At 39.9% G+C, this 19,173-nt stretch overlaps 2 protein-coding genes across 5 annotated transcripts in view; one reads left to right on the plus strand and one right to left on the minus strand.

The window, feature by feature from the left end:
* ATP6V0A1 (ATPase H+ transporting V0 subunit a1) overlaps window positions 1-19,173 on the minus strand; it is a 512,121-nt gene that overhangs the window by 116,923 nt on the left and 376,025 nt on the right. The gene's annotated exons all lie outside the window — the stretch shown is intronic.
* STAT3 (signal transducer and activator of transcription 3) overlaps window positions 13,290-19,173 on the plus strand; it is an 80,649-nt gene continuing 74,765 nt past the window's right edge. The window contains exon 1 of one of the 3 annotated variants that reach the window (XM_070727646.1): window positions 13,290-13,420. The gene's annotated coding sequence lies outside the window, so the exon portion shown is untranslated. Of the gene's footprint in view, window positions 13,421-13,464; window positions 13,726-19,173 lie in introns of those variants that run through there. The other 2 variants (XM_070727650.1, XM_070727648.1) reach the window with 2 other exon arrangements.

The following is a 19,173-nucleotide window of genomic DNA, read 5'->3' on the forward strand; positions in this document are numbered from 1 at the left end:
CCAGCTCATAAAGGGTTTGCTGACTGAGCTCTCAATTCTCCGTCTGTAGTCACAGTACCATAAATCACATGTAATTGTATTCATAGAACACACTAAGACATATCCCACATTATTGTTTAGCATATGTATAAACCAGACTTGGATCTGAGATATATTATATTTCAGGTAGTAGATCACAGGATTACAATTGTACTGTATGTTTCTGCACATTTCTAACAAGATATTAAAACAATCTAGCCTTCTCTATTTTCCCCCCTGTTTTTCAATGTGTATGGTATTTTTCTTTTACATGGAAAGTTTCTGGATATTTGACACAATTCTTCCCAGACACAGTCTGCCACCTAATGGCCTAAATAAAATATTGGTTGAAAGGTTGTGAATCATTTACTTTTCAGTTAAATCTCTATAGAAAACAGCCAAACCGTATCCACTATGTGATGTACCCTCTGAGTTAGAGAGGGATTATTTATTTTATTTTATTTATTTATTTTGTCCAATGCACAATGAGGGTTTTATTTTAGACATAGTAAAATACATGATGAAGGTTATAGAGGAGATACTCATAGTATACTGTTTTATTGTCGCTGTTAGCCGCCCCGAGTCTCTGGAGAGGGGCGGCATACAAATCCAATAAATAAATAAATAATAAATATATATCTAAGAAATAATAGAAGAGAAAATATAGGAATAGAACATATCAATGAAAGAATAGAAGAAGAGATATAGGAATAGAAGAAAGGTATAGGAGATATAGGAGAGCAATAGGACATGGGACGGAAGGCACTCTAGTGCACTTGTACTTGCCCCTTACTGACCTCTTAGGAATCTGGATAGGTCAACCGTGGATAATCCAAGGGTAAAGTGTTGGGGGTTTGGGGATGACACTATAGAGTAATGAGTTCCACGCTTCGACAACTCGGTTACTGAAGTTATATTAGAAGGGGGGAAAGTCCAGACTTTTGAGTTACATTGTTTTCCTCATATAAATCATCTATATATCATTCTCTGAGCCAAAGACAAAATATGTGAATTGAGAACAATTGAGTAGCGCTGGTGATGTTAGCTAATTTGGGGAATGAAACATCTGCAAGAAAACTCAAGAGAACAAAAGTTCAGAGAACCCCCAAGGACCTTTCATTTCAATCTTGAGCTACAAATATTCTCCTTTATTGATACACATTTTATATCACACACAAAAAAAACCTCACCCAGAATGTTTCTGACACAACTATGCCCTGGGTGCAGGGAATCTGCACAGACACTCGCCCAGAATCAACCCACTGATTTTCAATGTGATTCATAAATGACATGAAGAAAAACACATTTTTCCTACATTTATGCAGTTAAATAGCACCAAGGAGATAGTAAAGAAGACTGTAAGCCCACTATGAAGCCTAGACATTTTGCATCTCTTCAACTGATGATAGACTGTCAAGGCAGAACTGAGGACCTCCTGCAAGACTATTCATCCAAATGGCGGTATGTCTGGGTGGGTGGGTGGAGCCTTGAGCTCTCTTTGCAATTGACTCTCCGACAGTCACGAGCAAACCGGGAGCATTTCACCCCTGTCCTGCAGCCACCACATCCCAGTAATTGTGGCCTGACTGTCCTTTATGTCTAGTGATAAGATTAAACTATACTGCTCAAAAAAAGAAAGGGAATACTCAAATAACACATCCTACATAGAAACATAGAAGACTGATGGCAGAAAAAGACCTCATGGTCCATCTAGTCTGCCCTTATACTATTTGTTGTATTTTTATCTTAGGATGGATACATGTTTATCCCAGGCGTGTTTAAATTCAGTTACTGTGGATTTACCAACCACGTCTGCTGGAAGTTTGTTCCAAGGATCTACTACTCTTTCAGTAAAATAATATTTTCTCATGTTGCTTTTGATCTTCCCCCAACTAATTTCAGATTGTGTCCCCTTGTTCTTGTGTTCACTTTCCTATTAAAAACACTTCCCTCCTGAACCTTATTTAACCCTTTAACATATTTAAATGTTTCGATCATGTCCCCCCTTTTCCTTCTGTCCTCCAGACTATACAGATTGAGTTCATTAATTCTTTCCTGATACGTTTTATGCTTAAGACCTTCCACCATTCTTGTAGCCTGTCAATATCTTTTTGTAGGTGAGGTCTCCAGAACTGAACACAGTATTCCAAATGTGGTCTCACCATTGCTCTATATAGTGGGATCACAATAGCCCTCTTCCTACTTGTTATACCTCTAGTTATGCAGCCAAGCATCCTACTTGCTTTTCCTATCACCCGACCACACTGCTTACCCATTTTGAGACTGTCAGAAATCACTACCCATAAATCCTTCTCCTCTGACATTTTTACTAACACAGAACTACCAATACAATACTCATATTGAGGATTCCTTTTCCCCAAGTGCATTATTTTACATTTGGAAACATTAAACTGCAGTTTCCATTGCTTTGACCATTTATCTAGTAAAGCTAAATCATTTACCATATTATAGACGCCTCCAGGAAGATCAACCCTATTGCACACTTTAGAGTCATCGGCAAATAGGCAAATCTTCCCTACCAAACCTTCCCCTATGTCACTCACAAACATATTAAAAAGAATAAGACCCAGAACAGACCCTTGTGGCACACCACTTGTAACCTCTCTCTGCTCAGATCTGAATGAATGAAATATTCTCATTGAATACTTTGTTATGTACAAAGTTGAATGTGCACAACAGCATGTGAAATTGATTGTCAGTCAGTGTTGCTTCCTAAGTGGACAGTTTGATTTCACAGAAGTTTGATTTACTTGGAGTTATATTGTGTTATTTAAGTGTTCCCTGTATTTTTTTGAGCAGTGTATAATTATTATGTAAAAGAATCCATGAGAAAAATGAGAGAACACAGCCATCTTAAAGGGCGTCCTTAAAAAAAAAACAGCCCCAAAAGACTTAAATTTGAGTCATTGCATTGGAGTGTCCCTGAAGCATAAAAATAAAAATAGAAAAACCTAGCTGGATGACACAATATTTTCCTACTCTGAAAAAGAAAATTTCCAAGTCTGGAAATCATCTGAAAATTAGCAGTGATTTCAATTGAAAATTAATATGGAGAGCATGCTAAGCTACATTTTGACTAAGTATGTAAATTTACTGAGTGTACCTCAATTGATGCACAGTGTTCCCTCGATTTTCGTGGGGGATGCATTCTGAGACCGCCAGAAAAAGTCGAATTTCCACGAAGTACAGATGCGGAAGTAAATACACTATTTTTGGCTATGAACAGTATCCCAAGCCTTCCCTTAACACTTTAAACCCCTAAATTACAATTTCCCATGCAATTTCCCATGCAATTTCCCCTTAGCAACCATTTAGATTATTACTCACCATGTTTATTTATTAAAGTTTATTATTAAAAATGTTTTTTAAAGGCAGACGAAAGTTCGGCAATGACATATGACGTCATCGTGTGGGAAAAACCATGGTATAGGGGAAAACACTGCGAAGTATTTTTTAATTAATATTTTTGAAAAACCGTGGTATAGACGTTTCGCGAAGTTTGAATGCGCGAAAATCGAGGGAACACTGTATTCAACTTGTTAACATAGTTAGAATGGCTACTGAATCTACTTATCTTGCTGTGCCACAAGCAAATAAACCATATTATACAAACCAATCAAAGACAGCATTGCTACTATTAATGGCCATGACTTTGAAATCAAAGGAGGTTAGAAATAAACTCTCCTGATACTGAATGCCCTGAATCATGGTTCTCAACCTGGGGTTCAGGACCCCTTTGGGGGTCGAATGACTGTTTCACAGGGGTTGCCTAAAACCAGGGGAAAAGACAAATTTCCCATGGTGTTAGGAACTAGAGCTTCTATTCTGGCAGCTTGGGACATATTTTTACAATCCAAGCAATCAGGCGTTTACAGTGGGAGTGTCTCTCTGACCTTCCTGCCAATCAGCTTAAAGCTCTGTTGGAAGAATTGGTGCTAGACTTATGGTTGGGGGTCACCACAACATGAGGAATAGTTTTAAGTGGTCGCTGCATTAGAATGATTGAGAACCACTGCAACTTAAGATCTCTTTGTCTGGAAGAAGCTAATCTACTCCATGCTTCTTTCTCTTTTGTCTGGAAGGTATTAATGGGTGGATAACATCCATGAGATCACAAGAAGTGAAAGCATCCTTTCTGGATGCATTCTATCGTTCTTTTGATGGACATGATAGTGGGACAAACCCTACATGATGGCTTAAAGAAGCTGCTAGAGGTAGCAGTAGCAACACAGAAACATATCTTACTCTTGTTTTTTTGGAAGCACGTTAAAGACTGGACTGAGTCTTGCTAACTATCCTGAAGGGAGAAGAAAGCTGTGTTAACCATTCTATGTAGCTATTAGAGCTACAAAATACGTACGTTTTAAGATTCACTACCTTGAATTCACTACCTTTTGCACCATGTAGGAACACAAATATGACACCTGTTCATTTTCATTTATCTATTTATTTGTTAATTTTATTTACTGCTTATCTCACATTAGGTGGCTAACAAAAACGAAGAAAATTGAAAAGGCATGTAAACAGAGGAACAATAATAAACAAGGGCAAATGAGAATAAATACATCAAAGTGATAACCAAAAAGAGGTGGAGTGCAAAAGGAGTGGAAGCGGAGTCTGCCATCAATCTAGCAGTTACCTCCAGTGTGTAACTTCCTCATTTGGTTCCCAGGCCAACTGGCAGAACCAAGTCTTCAGGCTCTTGGAGGAGGGTGGTGGCAGATTCTACTTTAGAGAGTAAAATATTCCAAAGAACAAGCACTGCATTCTTGACCATGAATAACTGAAGTTCTTGATCAATTTAATTTCTCCCAGGAATAGTAGACGTATTCTAGAGGGATGAGGAAGCTCGTCAGTTACCCTGGATATATTCCATTTAGAACTTTAAAGGTCATAGCCAATACTCTGAAGCAGACCAGTAGTCAGTGAAGTTCATGGAGCAGAGGAGTAATAAGGGCTATTCTAGAAGCCCAAAGAGTCCTCTTGCACCAGCTAAAGTTCCCAAATTGACTTCAGTGCATGTACAGTGCATTGTTGTAGTCTAGACAAGAGATAGACAGGGCTTGAGTAAATGACTGCAGGGATTCATGATCCAGGAAAGGTTAGAACTGGAGCTGTTCAAAAGCTCCCTTGGTCATGCCTGCTCTCAGCTCTTCAAGAAAGAGACATGTTCAGGACAACTCCTATGTTGCATTCTGGGTCTGAAAAGGCAGTGCAGTGATGGTGAACCTTTTTCTCCTCGGATGCTGAAAGAGTGTGTGAATGCACTATTGCACATGTGTGAGTGCCCACACCCATAGTTCAATCCCTGGGGAGGGTGAAAAATGCTTCCCCCATCCCCCCGGAGGCCCTCTGGAGACCAGAAATGGCCTGTTTCCCAACTTCTGGTGGGGCCAGTGGGCTCGTGTTTTGTCCTCTCCAGGGCTCCAAAGGCTTCCCTGGAGCCAGGGAAGGGTAAAAATGCCCTCTCCCATCCCCCTGAGGCTCTCTGGAAGCAAAAATCACCCTCCCAGAGCCTCTACGTGAACCAAAAATCAGCTGGCCGGCACACACATGCACATTGGAGCTGAGCTAAGGCAACAGCTTGTGTGCCAGCAGATATTGCTCCATGTGCCACCTGTGGCACCTGTGCCATAGGTTCAGCATCACTGGGGCAGTGCACCTCTGTCCAGAATTAAAGGTAACAAACATTTGGATGCGGATGCGCTATAGATCCAAAACAATTAAATCTTGTGAGGTTTCAGTCTAAGTCTGTTTTCCCTCATCCAAATCCCTACAACATCTAGTCATTGTGACAGGGCAGAGATAGAACCACTTGGGCCACCATAGAATGGAGTATCAGCAGCAAACATGATTCCTCAACTCATGGTGATTGATGTTCTCACCCAAAGGTTTTGTGTAGGTGTTAAACAAAGGAGGAGAAAGTACCAAGCCCTGTGGGACACCACAATCAAGTGATTGGTGCTGGATCTCCCAGTCCCTATCAACATTGGTTTGGGCCAACCTTGCAGGAAGTAGCTGAACCAGTGTACAACTGTGCATCCAACCACAACTCTTAGAGACGATCCAAAAGGATACCATGGTTGATGGTTTCAAATGTCGCTGAGAGACCAAGGAGAATGACAATAGTTGCATTACCCTCTGATCCTGGCAGAGATTATCCCTTAGCATAACCAAAGCTATCTATAGCATTTAGACTTATATACTGCTTCATAGTGCTTTTACAGCCCTCTCTAAGCGGTTTACAGAATCAGCATATTGCCCCCAACCATCTGGGTCCTCATTTTACCCACCTCGGAAGGATGGAAGGCTGAATCAACCTTGAGCTGCTGCTGAGATTTGAACTGCTGAACTACAGCTAGAAGTTAGTTGAAGTAGCCTGCAGTGCTGCATTCTAACCACTATGCCACCCCATCTCTGTATCTCACAGCCAGAGCTGGATCTTAACTAAAAGGATTTTATTCATAATCCCGAAACCACCTTTTCTACCAATTTCTCGAAAATGGGAAGATAGATATTGCACAAAAATTGACTAGGCAGGTGGGTAAAATAATGGGGGGTTTTTTAAGTAGAGGACAAGCCTGATTAAAACCTCCTAGGAATGTTTAATCATGCATTCCATGAATCCACCTGGTGGTCATCATCCTGGAGACTTTCAACAGCTTGAGGTACAAGGGCCTAATTGGTAAGTGATTGTGTTACAGAACAGAGGACCGTGTCCACTTCCTTAGGTTCAATAGAGTCAAACTGCTCCCAGATTGTTGGGCAAGACTAGGACTGTTTCCTTGGATTGGCCGCTGCTGACAAACAGCCCACCAATTCTGTTTGACTCCTGGCTGTCACCACCACATTGCTTAATACTGCTCAGCCACCTGTTGCCCCTAGCCCAGTGTTTCCCAACCTAGGCGATTTGAAGATGGGTGGACTCCAACTCCCAGAATTCCCCAGCCAGCATTGCTGGCTGGGGAATTCTGGGAGTTGAAGTCCACCCATCTTCAAACCGCCAAGGTTGAGAAACACTGCCCTAGCCTATTGGCCTGCTACCACCGCTGCCCAACATTTTCCTGTATGTTACAAAATACCTTTGAAGATGAAAGTGCTACACATCACATTCCAGACACTCACTTAATCAACTGCAGCTTCTTCTGGTTGAATCCTATGAGTTCCATATTAACTATTTGAGGAGATATAGTTCTTCCATTATGTCAAAAGCCAATTTTCCATTGACCAGGGGGGCAAAGTTTGGTGCTGCAGGCAATTATCTGGGAGCTTTGTTTTGTGACCATTGTTTTACATTTGCAGTTCATAGTGCAACTTCTTGCATCTTCATCCTGCTTACTTGGAGGGATGAAAGTATAAAGCTATGAGCTCCAAAACAGGGTTTCTGGGTTTGGTTAATAGTATTAGTCAATATAATTGCTTTGACTAAATCTGCCAGCTTCACAGTTCCCACAGCATACTGAAACCAAAACAGCTTAGTTACTCATATAAAACCTTGTCTGTCAGCTCTGCCTACAGCACAGGAGAGGGAGACTATTATGCCATTTTCGTTTGTTTGTGTATGTATGTGTGTGTGTGTGTGTGTGTGTGTATAAACACACACACACACACATATACACAAACAAGCAAAAACTTGTGACACACACACACACACACACACATATACAGTGATACCTCGTCTTACGAACTTAATTGGTTCCAGGACGAGATTTGTAAGGTGAAAAGTTTGTAAGATGAAACAATGTTTCCCATAGGAATCAATGGAAAAGCGATTAATGCGTACAAGCCCAAAACTCACCCCTTTTGCCAGCTGAAGCGCCCGTTTTTGCGCTTCTGGGATTCCCCTGAGGCTCCCCTCCATGGGAAACCCCACCTCTGGACTTCCGTGTTTTTGTGATGCTGCAATTTCACTGAGGCTCCCCTCACTGGGAAACCCCACCTCCGGACTTCCGTTGCCAGTGAATCGCCCGTTTTTGCACTGCTGGGATTCTTCTGCTGGGATTCCCCTGCAGCATTGCAAAAACACGGAAGTCTGGAGGTGGTATTTCCCATAGGACGGGAGCCTCAGGGGAATCCCAGCAGTGCAAAAATGGGCACTTCACTGGCAACAGAAGTCCGGAGGCGGGGCATCCCAGTGGTGGCGGCTTGGGTTTGTAAGGTGGAAATAGTTTGGAAGAAGAGGCAAAAAAATCTTAAACCCCCGGTTTGTATCTCAAAAAGTTTTTATGATGAGGGGTTTGTAAGACGAGGTATCACTGTATATGTCACGTGTTTTTGCTGAATTTGAAAATTAAGGGAGACTAGATCTATTTCAGCCTTATTTTGGCCTCATCAGCTAGCCATACCCTCACTGGGACTTGAACCTGCAACCTTTGCCTTGTAAGGCAGAGAATTAATCTCTAGGCTACTGTATCCAATCCTTTCAGCTCTGTACCAGGGAAGGGTTACATGTTTTTTGTGTTGAATCACCCTGGTATATTGAAAGAACATTACAGCTCCTTTTTTGCCTCTGGACCCAACCCAGGACCATTTCCAAGGCAGTTAATTTATTTATAGCCGACAAACATGTACGTGTGTGTGTGTGTGTGTGTGTGTGTGTGTGTGTATGTATGTATACACACACACACACACACACACACACACAATCTCTCTCTCTCTCTCTACCTATGCCACTCAACTTCCTAGAGACTCAGCATGGCTCACAACACAAACGGATATGAATCAGTATTAAAACATTTCAATTTAAAATAATTGTAGCCATCCATACATTCATGGGCCAACATCCCCTTGGGGCCATTGAGTCATCAATGGCCCCAGGCCTGTTGGAAAAGCCAAATCATTACAGCTTTCCGGAAGGCCAATAATGTGGGAGTATGCAGATCTCAGGAGGTAGCTGATTCCAGAGAATCAAGGCAACCACAGGGAAGGCTCTCCCCTGCAGACCCACCAGCCAACCCTGTGGGATCTTACTGGTCGCTGGGAGGTATGTGGTAGAAGATGGTCTTGAAAATACTCTGGCCCTGAGCCATGTCGGGCTTTAAAGGTAATAACCAACGCCTTGAATTGTGTCTGGAGACCAATAGGAAGCCAGTGAAGCTTGCGAAGAATTGATAGGTGTATTTTGGCGCACCCACAACAGCTTGCGCAGCTGCATTCTAGACTAACTGTAGTCTCTGAACCACCTGATTCTGTTTGCACACTCAGCAGGGGGGCTTCCATCTCTTGCCCCGGCTCTCTCATTCTTCCAAATTCAATCACTCCAACCACTCACTCTATCCGAATCATTCACATCCTCATGCATACACCCAAGAGCCCCCTCCCCGAGGTAAGAAATCAATGTAAAAACCACAGCAAGTTAATGCACTGACATGCAAAGAAAGCGTGTATGGCAACTGCCAAACCAACTAGAATTTGTCCTTTCTCTTTGGTGTTTTCGCCATAACAGATGGTAGCTCTCAAGGGCTACCTCCCAACCTTGGGCTTCTGGAGGAAAAATCATGGACTGAAAACAGCTGCAATCATGCAAAGAACGTAAATTTGGCAAGTAAACTGTTCTCCAAACCTCTCCACATAAAGAAAAAGACCAGAGATCACCCACAAGTGCTCCATACATACGGTTACTCTTCATAAAGAGACTGCAAGACAGTGGTTTTTGGAATAGTAGGAGACAAGGGAATAGATATCTTGCTCCAATTGTGTTTGCTCCTTTAAAAGGGCGCTACGTTCATGTACTTTCTTTTATAATTACATCTGAAAATTGTTTATGAATTAATTTTCAGCTATTAAAAACCTTTTAAGTGACAAATCTAAAAACTTCTAGGGGGGCATCTTCAACCAACAAAAGACAAATTTAGCTACAAGTTCAAAAATAAACATTTTTCTTTAAATAGTCAGTAAAACGTTGATTAAAACTTTGGTTTTAAAAAGCTACAAATGGACTAAGTGCCCTGATATATTTGAAATAGTATTAATTATGAAAGTCCTTCTCATGGAAAAATGTTTTTGTTTTGAATTAAATAAAAAATAAAAAAATTGGGACAGTATAAGAAACCTAAGATTTCTGTAAAAGGAGAATAAACTCAACTAACAGATACAGAATAGAAGAAACTGTTCTTACACTGGAATTATTGAAAATTATTTTCAAAAATGGAGTCAGAAATTAATATTAATAACACTGGGGAACAGCAATTTCATTGACTTAAATCTGTGACTTGTTTTCAACTAACCTTTAGCCTCTGGATCCAAAAATAAGCACAGTTTTTGTCTATCATGTCAACTTTTTAAGCTACACGATACCCTCAAAAGTCATACAAATTGTGCATACAACGGAAAGTAAAATTAAACATTTACCAAATATACTGTTTACAAAGATTAATATTATTCATGCAAAGGCTATAATAGTTACTGCAAGTTAAATTGTGTTCATACAAATAGTTGTTTTTTTATCGAATGGTAATTATATTGTACATATTAAGGTAAACATTTTCTCTTATAGCTTTTTCTGGAGTGTTTAATCTGTGGACATTCTCACTTGATGCTCCAATAATAGTCAGCCATCACATGTACATCCCATCTTCCTTGATACTGTGCCTCCATGATCTTCAAATCTTGGTGGAATCATTCACCCTGTTCATTACTGACTCCATGAAGATTTTCCAGGAAGTTAGCAAGATGGCTATGTAAAAAATGCAATTTGATGCTCGTGTTGCAACCTAGCAGGTCTCCAAAGGTTGGCGAACAATTTCAGCACAATTCTGTACTCATGTATTTCCAAGAAAGTATCTAACAATGTTTCTGAATGCCAACCAAGCATTCTTTTGAATTTCTAACATTATTCCAATGAAATGTTCATCTTTAACAAGTTGACGAATCTGTGGCCTTTATCTTTTCAAGTGGCAGGCTAGGAAATGCCGAAATGAGATACTTGAAATAGCCTCTTTCAATTGACAAAGCTTTAACAAATTGCTTCATGAGACCCAATTTTATATGCAGAGGTGGAAATATAATGTTTGTATCAGCCAATAGGAGAGCAATAGTGCTTCCTATGATCCATGCTCGATTCTGCAGAGAGTGGTCACATTCCCATAAGGTGTAGGGAAAAAACTTGACATGATAGAAGAAAACTAATTACAGTTTTGAAACTGGCATGCCTAATTAACTATAAGAAAGCTCAACAATCAATTGAAATTGTGTTACAAATTGTTCCCCAGTGTAAAGTTAACAGTAATATCTGACTTTGTCAGACTATGTGCTTATGAAAGAGAACAAGTTTCACCTGCCACGATAGAATTGAACATGGATTTACAAATGACAGGCTGTAAGAATGACATGAAAAAGATGTACATGGGACATACAAAGAAATTGGATATGTTAATAATTAAAAGTGACATATAACAAACAAGAGTGACCTGAATCATTTTCCATATTAGAACAGTCTTGTTAAAGTTTTGAAGAATGTCATAAGAAGGGACAAAGAATAAATGGAGGGGAAAATCAAGTTCTAGAATTCTTTTAGAAGTAAAAGGAAGAAATATAAATTTGGTTTATTTGTTCAAGATTAAAATAATAATTATTTCTGATAACCTTTAATGGACTTGTGCAAACATCAACACTGAAATGAAGATGCTTTACGGATTTGTTTATAAATAACACATGGGGTGCAACAGGAGAAAATTTGTTATAACTTATGAAAAGTTATTAAAATTGCTAATCATTGCAATTGAAGTAAGGAGTTACTTTTTTACATACAGGTAGTGCTAGGCTTATAACTATTTATTTAGTGAACTTTCCAACAGCACTGAAAAAGTGACTTAAGTTGCAACAATTGTTCACACTTATGACTGTTCTAACATCCGCATGGCATGATAAAAATGCAGGCACTTAACTGGCCTATATTTATCACAATTGTACTGCCCCAGGGTCATGTAACCTTTCCAATCAGCTTCTAAAAAGTAGTCAATAAAATCTGGATTCACTTAATAAGTGCAATAATTTGCTTAATGACTGTGGTGAAAAAGGTAATGAGCAAAACTCATTCAGCAACAACTGCCTTGCTTAACAACAGAAATGTGCTCACTCGTCGTAAACCAAGGACTATCTGTATTTCTTTTCCTTCACTATATTTTTATTTTTCCTCTCCTTTTATTCTTTATGTCTAACTTTTTTATTTCCCTTTTACTCATATTTTTAAAGTTTGTAATAAATTTTATTACTATAATTATAACCTTTAATAAAAATTACTAAAATTCCTCCTAGCCATTAAAAACGTGTCATTTCCCTTTATTTCCCCTCTGAAAACAAAGGAGAGAAAGAGACACAGGCATGAGGATATTCAACCTTCCCACAGCAACTGAAGGGCAAGAAATTGGATGGATCTTCCAAGACAGGACAGAATAGAATAGAATAGAATAATAGAGTTGTAAGGGACCTTATAGGTCATCCAGTCCAACCCCCTGCTGAAGCAGGAAACCCTACACCATTTCTGACAGATCCAGTCTCTTCTTAAAAGCTTCCAATGATGAAACTGTCACAATTGCTGAAAATAAGCTGTTCCACTGGTTGATTGTTCTCACTGCCAGTACATTTCTCCCGATTTCTAGGTTGAATCTCTCCTTCATCAGTTTCCATCCATTATTTCTAGTCTGGCCTTCAGGTGCTTTGGAAAATAGCTTGACCCCTTCCTCTCTGTGACAGCCCCTCAGACAATGGGACACTGCAATCATATTACCCCTGATCCTTTTCTTTGCTAGACTAGCTATGCCCCATTCCTGCAACTGAAGAAAGAAGACGAGCTTTGGGTCGGCCTCCTTTGTGCAAAGTTTCCACTGTGAGCAGTCCTTAATTAGTTTTTTGTTTTGCTCCCTTTTGCACGCTTTCGCCGAACTCGTTCACCACATCCCCACGGATCAGGCTCCGGCGGCGGACGATGCGCCCCCACCTGGAGAACATTGGAAATATCACCCTCTATTCGGCCACGCCCGCCCCAGCCCCTAAGATCTTCACGCACACCCATTAAAAGCCTCGGAGCAATTTAATCCTCCTTCCTCTCCTCCCCATTCTTTAAACAAGTCAACAGCGGAGGCGTCTACGTCACACACTGCCCGGAACTCAGCTGGGTTTCCAGCAAAGCGGCGGGAGGAGGAAGTAAAGCCCGGAACAGCCCAATGAATAATAAAAGTAGCGGCGGGTGCTGATTGGCTGCCCCGTGCGCCTCCGGCGAAAGGTCCTCTGGAACTGCGAGCGATTGGTTTGCTAACGGAGTGTAGCATTGATGCTGCGGGTGAGGGGGGCAGGACCAAGCTCACGACGGGAAGCAGTGGGAACAAGACGTCGAAAGTCGAGCGGCCCTATTAGTGGCTAAGTGATACTGGGGAGGTCGAAGGTAGGCTAAAGATGAGGTGGTAGTGGAAGGAGTACGGGCGAGGTGGGACGGGACGGGGGCCACCAGGAATAGAACTGAACTTTTCGAGGCTGAACTTTTCGAACTTCTGCTAAGAGACCTTGCCTCTAAACATATGCAGAATGCCCTCCTCCCCCGATTAGGGAACATCTCTGATGCATGAAAAGAATGCTTTTGTCCCAAACTTTTACTTTCGAATCGATGGCTTCCGTTGTATAAATTAGAGATAACGTTGATTGGCAGTTTCTTTCATCAACTCACTTCTGGAGCTTTAATAGGAAGAAAGGGTAAGTAGTTGGCAGTGGAAGGTGGAAACTGAAAGAAAAGAAAGTAACAAGAGGCTTCATGTCGGGCAGCCTTCAGATGGCTTACTCTGCTGTCTGTGCCTCGTCTTGCAGGAAAGCTGGAGGGGTGGCTTGATTGATTTTATCTCCACCAAGGAGGAAAAGCTCTGGTAATTGGAATGTACCACGTGATGCAATTCAGGGGATCTTGACAGCTATGACTTTCTTCGGGAGCCAATAAATATGTATGGTGTGGAAGGATGGGTGGGTGTTGTATTGTTTGCTGGTTTTGATCTACAATTCCCATAGTCCAAGAGGAATAGTGGGAGTTGTGCTCCAAAATCTGGCTGAATAGTAATTGAGTGTTGTTATTCTTTAAAAAAAAAAATTACTATATGTACCAGTATATAAAAATTCCATATCCTATAGAGATAATGAAGAAACAGGAAAGTAAACAATATACAGATATAGAGAAGTTGACATCTTTTCTTCCCCAGCAATGGGAAAAAATGATTAGAAGATTAGGATTTTGTATTAATTATGATCTATCTGTTTATGAGTTCTGAAGATTTCATCATTACCCCATATCATTGTAACTTCACAAAGAAGACTGACCATTCATTGTGACTTGTGACACTACTGGCTAAATTGAGTTCTGGTGTGCAGCCAACGAGATGACAGGACTTTCACAAGTCCTTCAACAGGTTAAGACTGGGTAGGAGGTTACAGTACAGAAAACTGCAATGTAATACTGAGTAGTTAATGACATTTAGAAATCTTAAGGAATGTTTACTTTCTGTTTTGAAAATAGGTCTTTGCTTGCTAATTTAGTTCTTAGTATTCTATTATATTTACAGCCTTCCTTGGATTAGTATACCTGGATCGTGATGGGGGAAATAGGAATACAGTAACTGGTTATTTCTAAGCTTGTTTAATGAAATTTCAAAGACTCAAACAGTGTTGAAAACCTTGGAACAATACTTAAGAATTTGTTAAGGCATGTTTGAACAGCTTAGTTAACATTCTAGGGGAGGTATGTTCTATGAATAGGCTTTTGATTTAATCTGTTATTAGATTATCTATATAGATAACAATTTTATTTGCAAATGAAGTGTGAGAAATATTCTTATTTTTAAGCTCCTTTCTTTCTCTAAGGTTGAAAGCAATCCTGTTAAAGCACCTGGATGTAAATTTCAGAAGTCCAGGTTCATTTCTTTATATATTTATTACTTAAATTTCTTTGCTGCTCAGTTATAAAAAGTATTCTAAAGTCTGCAAGTATTGATGAGCTAAGTACTGTGCAGTCTTCGGAGAGGGGCGGCATATAAATCTAATAAATAAATAAATAAAGAATATGTTGTACCACCCTTTTGTAGGATTAGCATTTCTTATCCCAGCTATAAGGAAACAGGACAAGGAAGATAGGGAGAGACTTTTCAAAGAAATTGAAATGTTTATTTGGTAATAATAAACATCAGCTTATAAATCTAAATAAATAAATTTGATACTTCTAGGGGGAGGTAATATTATTGATCCACCACCATAACTTCTACAATAAGTATTGCTTAGTCTGAAATGCTTAGAAGTATAAATTTCCTAAACTGCTTATTGATAATAGAGGCCCTTCCACTATGTACAAATAACTCAGTTTTATCATACTTATTTGGCTATTCTAGCACATGACATTTGCAGTATCAACTATCTGAGCATTGTTTTAAGACAAAATTTAAAGCCAAGGTAAGACAACAATCCTTGTTAGGATTTTATTTATAAAGAATAGTAATACATTTGGTGTTGTGGTTGGCTCTGGGCCAGCTCCTGCTCCGAGGACTCTGGGGGTTGGTTTGGGAGAATCCTCACATTATCAGAGACCGGTTTTACTGCCAACAGCTTCCGACAGTAAAGCTTCTGTGTCAAGGGAAGATTCTGGGAGTGAAGCAGGATGAGGTAGTTACAGGTAGCCCATTAGCTAATTATCCCATTAGTGAATTATCGTCATTAGACTCAGAGGAAGAGGGATTCATAGATGCTCGCAGGCGCAGGTTTATGACGAGGGAACAACTGTGCAAGTATTATAGAAGATAAGAGAGAACACTTGTGGTTGGGGCAATTAGGCTAATGGGGCTGCTAATACATTGCCAGCGTTGTTGAGAGCGTGCGTGGGAAAATATCCGTTTGGTGAGAGAGGACTGCTATTTGCTTTTGAACTGCTTCAGGATTTACATGGACTTTTTTGAACAATTCACCTTAAGTACGACTTGAGGACTCTTGAAGTGGGGTGGCTGTGACATCTTCATAGCTGCCTTTTATCTGCTTTGCTTTTGTTTTTGCTTTTCACAGCATTCCAGGTTTGTGGTTTGTGGGAGAGCACATTGACTGATTTAAAGTGCGTGTGTACAATATTTTTCTGTTGATAAACCGACTTTTTGTTTACTTTAGAACAGTGTGTGTTTGAATTTACACTTTGGACTTAATTGGGGTTCGTAACGTGAAGCCCAGCGTAACATTTTCTAGGCATAATCCATCATAATCTGACATGAAAGCCTGACTGTCTGGAACATGTTAACCTTAACATTAAATGTCATGAATGCAGAACAAATTTGTTTCCATCTTTTACCCAGAGTAAAGAGATAGCAGATTATTTGGCTGAGATGAAGAATATTAGATATATTACATTTGATTCTGCTATGAATAGATTTTGAAATTTCAGAAGGCCTACCAACTGTGAAAATCTGGAGCCACATTCAATTCAAGTCTTCTGACAAGAAACTGTTTCTCAAAAGAACATCTTTAATGCAATTGTGGAGAGGCGATGATCTACCGATGATTACTAGACTAGCGCTTTCACAATTAGTTGTGCACTAGGGATTTTGTTTCTGCAATATGGGATGTGAGATACAAAAGTTTCTCATGCTATCTCTAGTGCAAAATACTGATTGGCTGAATGATATAAAATCACCAAATTAAATTAAAGCTTAATCTGGCTGCCTATCTGTAATATAGTTTTGCTGAACAATGAGATAGTCGAATTGTATTCAGAACATGATTCTTGCTGTTCAGTTTTTGTACTCATCAGTTTGAAAAGCATCAAGTATTCAGGCATCATTTGAAAATAATTTCTATATAACAGTCAACCTACTTGCAGGACAATTGCTTGTAAAACATGTACTTGCTTGAATGTCCCATCAGTTTTTAATGGGTTTTTGGTTGGAACATGACAGAGGATCATTTTGATTTCTGGGCCTATAGTGTTGAGCTTCCTAGGGAGACATTGTGCTGGTTCTTGCCTGGGTTTGTCCCACTTGCCTCTTTTTAAGAGACGTGTGTGATAGCATTATTTTGCCTGTGTGGAATTTAAGTCTCTATGGTTGTGATCCAAGAGACTTTCCCTAGAGTACAGGTCGTACTTAATTTACGACCACAATTAGGACCAGAATTTCTGTTGCTGAGGAAGGTGGTTGTTAAGCGAATCAACATGCAGTTAAGTGAAACTCACAGTCATTAAGTGAATCTCCCCATTGCAAATGTATGCTGATTGAAAAGCACTTGGATTTTAACGATGTGACTATGGTGTGTTTGTGTGCTATGATGGTTGTAATTTCAAGGAGCAATTGTGAGTCACTTTTTCCAGTGCCATTGCAACTTTGAATGGTGGCTAAACTAATAGTTATTATTATTTATTATTATTATTTATTGGATTTGTATGCCGCCCCTCTCCGCAGACTCGGGGCGGCTAACAACAGTGGTAAAACAACATGAACAATCAAATTAATAAAAACAACTAAAAAACCCTTATTATAAAAAAACCAAACATACACACAAACATACCATGCATAACTTGTAGTAGCCTAGGGGGAAAGGATAACTTAACTCCCCCATGCCTGGCGACAAACGTGGGTCTTAAGTAATTTGCAAAAGACAAGGAGGGTGGGGGCCGTTCTAATCTCTGGGGGGAGTTGGTTCCAGAGGGCCGGGGCCACCACAGAGAAGGCTCTTTCCCTGGGGCCCGCCAAACGACCTTGTTTGGTCGACGGGACCCGGAGAAGGCCAACTCTGTGGGACCTTATCGGCCGCTGGGATTCGTGCGGTAGAAGGCAGTTCCGGATGTATTCTGGCCCAATGCCATGTAGGGCTTTAAAGGTCATTACCAACACTTTGAATTGTGACCGGAAACCGATCGGCAGCCAGTGCAGGCCGCGGAGTGTTGCAGAAACTAGGAAGCCCCATGATGGCTGTATGGAATTTAAGGAAATATGTCCTCAAAGATCAGACAGGAAAATATGTTAGATACTTTTTAGATGCTTTAAAATAACAAATAGCATTCAGTGCCAACAAGAACAAAGAGATGCATATTGGCACACGCACCATACAGGTTAATGAAATTTGAGCTGGCAGTGAGTGACCTTGGAAAGGAAGCTTAAAGTGGACAGGCCACCTGCTGCAAAAGAAGCAAATTCTATGCCCAAAGCCATTAGGTAAAAGATGATCTAGGTGTGACAGCATCTTGAATAAAATGTACATTCTAGTTAGCAGATGTTAAAAAGGATAAGAAAGGCAGCTTTTTTGTTCATAGACGAACCTGCAAAGAAAAATTGTAGCTTGGAATTGTTTGTTTATTATAAAACAGAGATGTAAGGGAGATGTGGAGAAGGTTTTATTCTCTTCCACAATGTCATAATTTAAAATCATATCTTGAAACTAAATGCTGATGTTTCAAGAATGAAAGGGAAATACAGCCCTCAATTTACAACAATTCGTTTAATGACTGTTAAAAATTACGACAATGAAAAAGGGACTTATGTGATCAGTTTTCACACTACATTGCACTGCAGCATCCCCATGGTCACATTCAGATGCTTGACAATTGACTCATATTTATGATCGTTTCAGTGTCCAAGGGTCATGTGGTTATCTTTTGCTGTCTTCAGACAGGCAAAGTCAATAGGAAAGCTAGATTCACTTAAAATCCTTGTTTTGTTTTGTTTTGAAAATAAATTTATTAAATATATACAATAAAAACCAAATACAGAAAGACAAAAGAGATATACATATTGTACATTTTAACATTTACACTCTACTTATGTAGTAATTGGGGAGTGGGAGAAGGGGGTTGTGAAGGGAGGGAAGTAGATATAGGAGGAAGGGGGATAGGGAAAAGAAGGAGGGGGGGATAGAGAAGCGAAAACCAGCGTTAGAGCTGGGTCTTTCATGATTTGCGGCCTGTAGTTTGAGCTCGTAGTTGGTGTGTTTTACCCTAAGGCTTTATCAATATGTTTTGTATGTAGTTTTTAGTGCCAATATGTATAATTGATTTAGGGGTTTATTTTCTTTGTAAAGTTGGAGTTCGTGTCGATCGATGTTTACAGTTTGTTGTTTCAATTTGATGTTATGATTTGTGGTGTAAATTGCTATTTTTTCAAGTTGTTTTTGTTGGATATTTTTCTTGATGAA

This window comes from Erythrolamprus reginae, chromosome Z, assembly GCF_031021105.1.
Source record: "Erythrolamprus reginae isolate rEryReg1 chromosome Z, rEryReg1.hap1, whole genome shotgun sequence".
Classification (NCBI taxonomy): domain Eukaryota; kingdom Metazoa; phylum Chordata; class Lepidosauria; order Squamata; family Dipsadidae; genus Erythrolamprus; species Erythrolamprus reginae.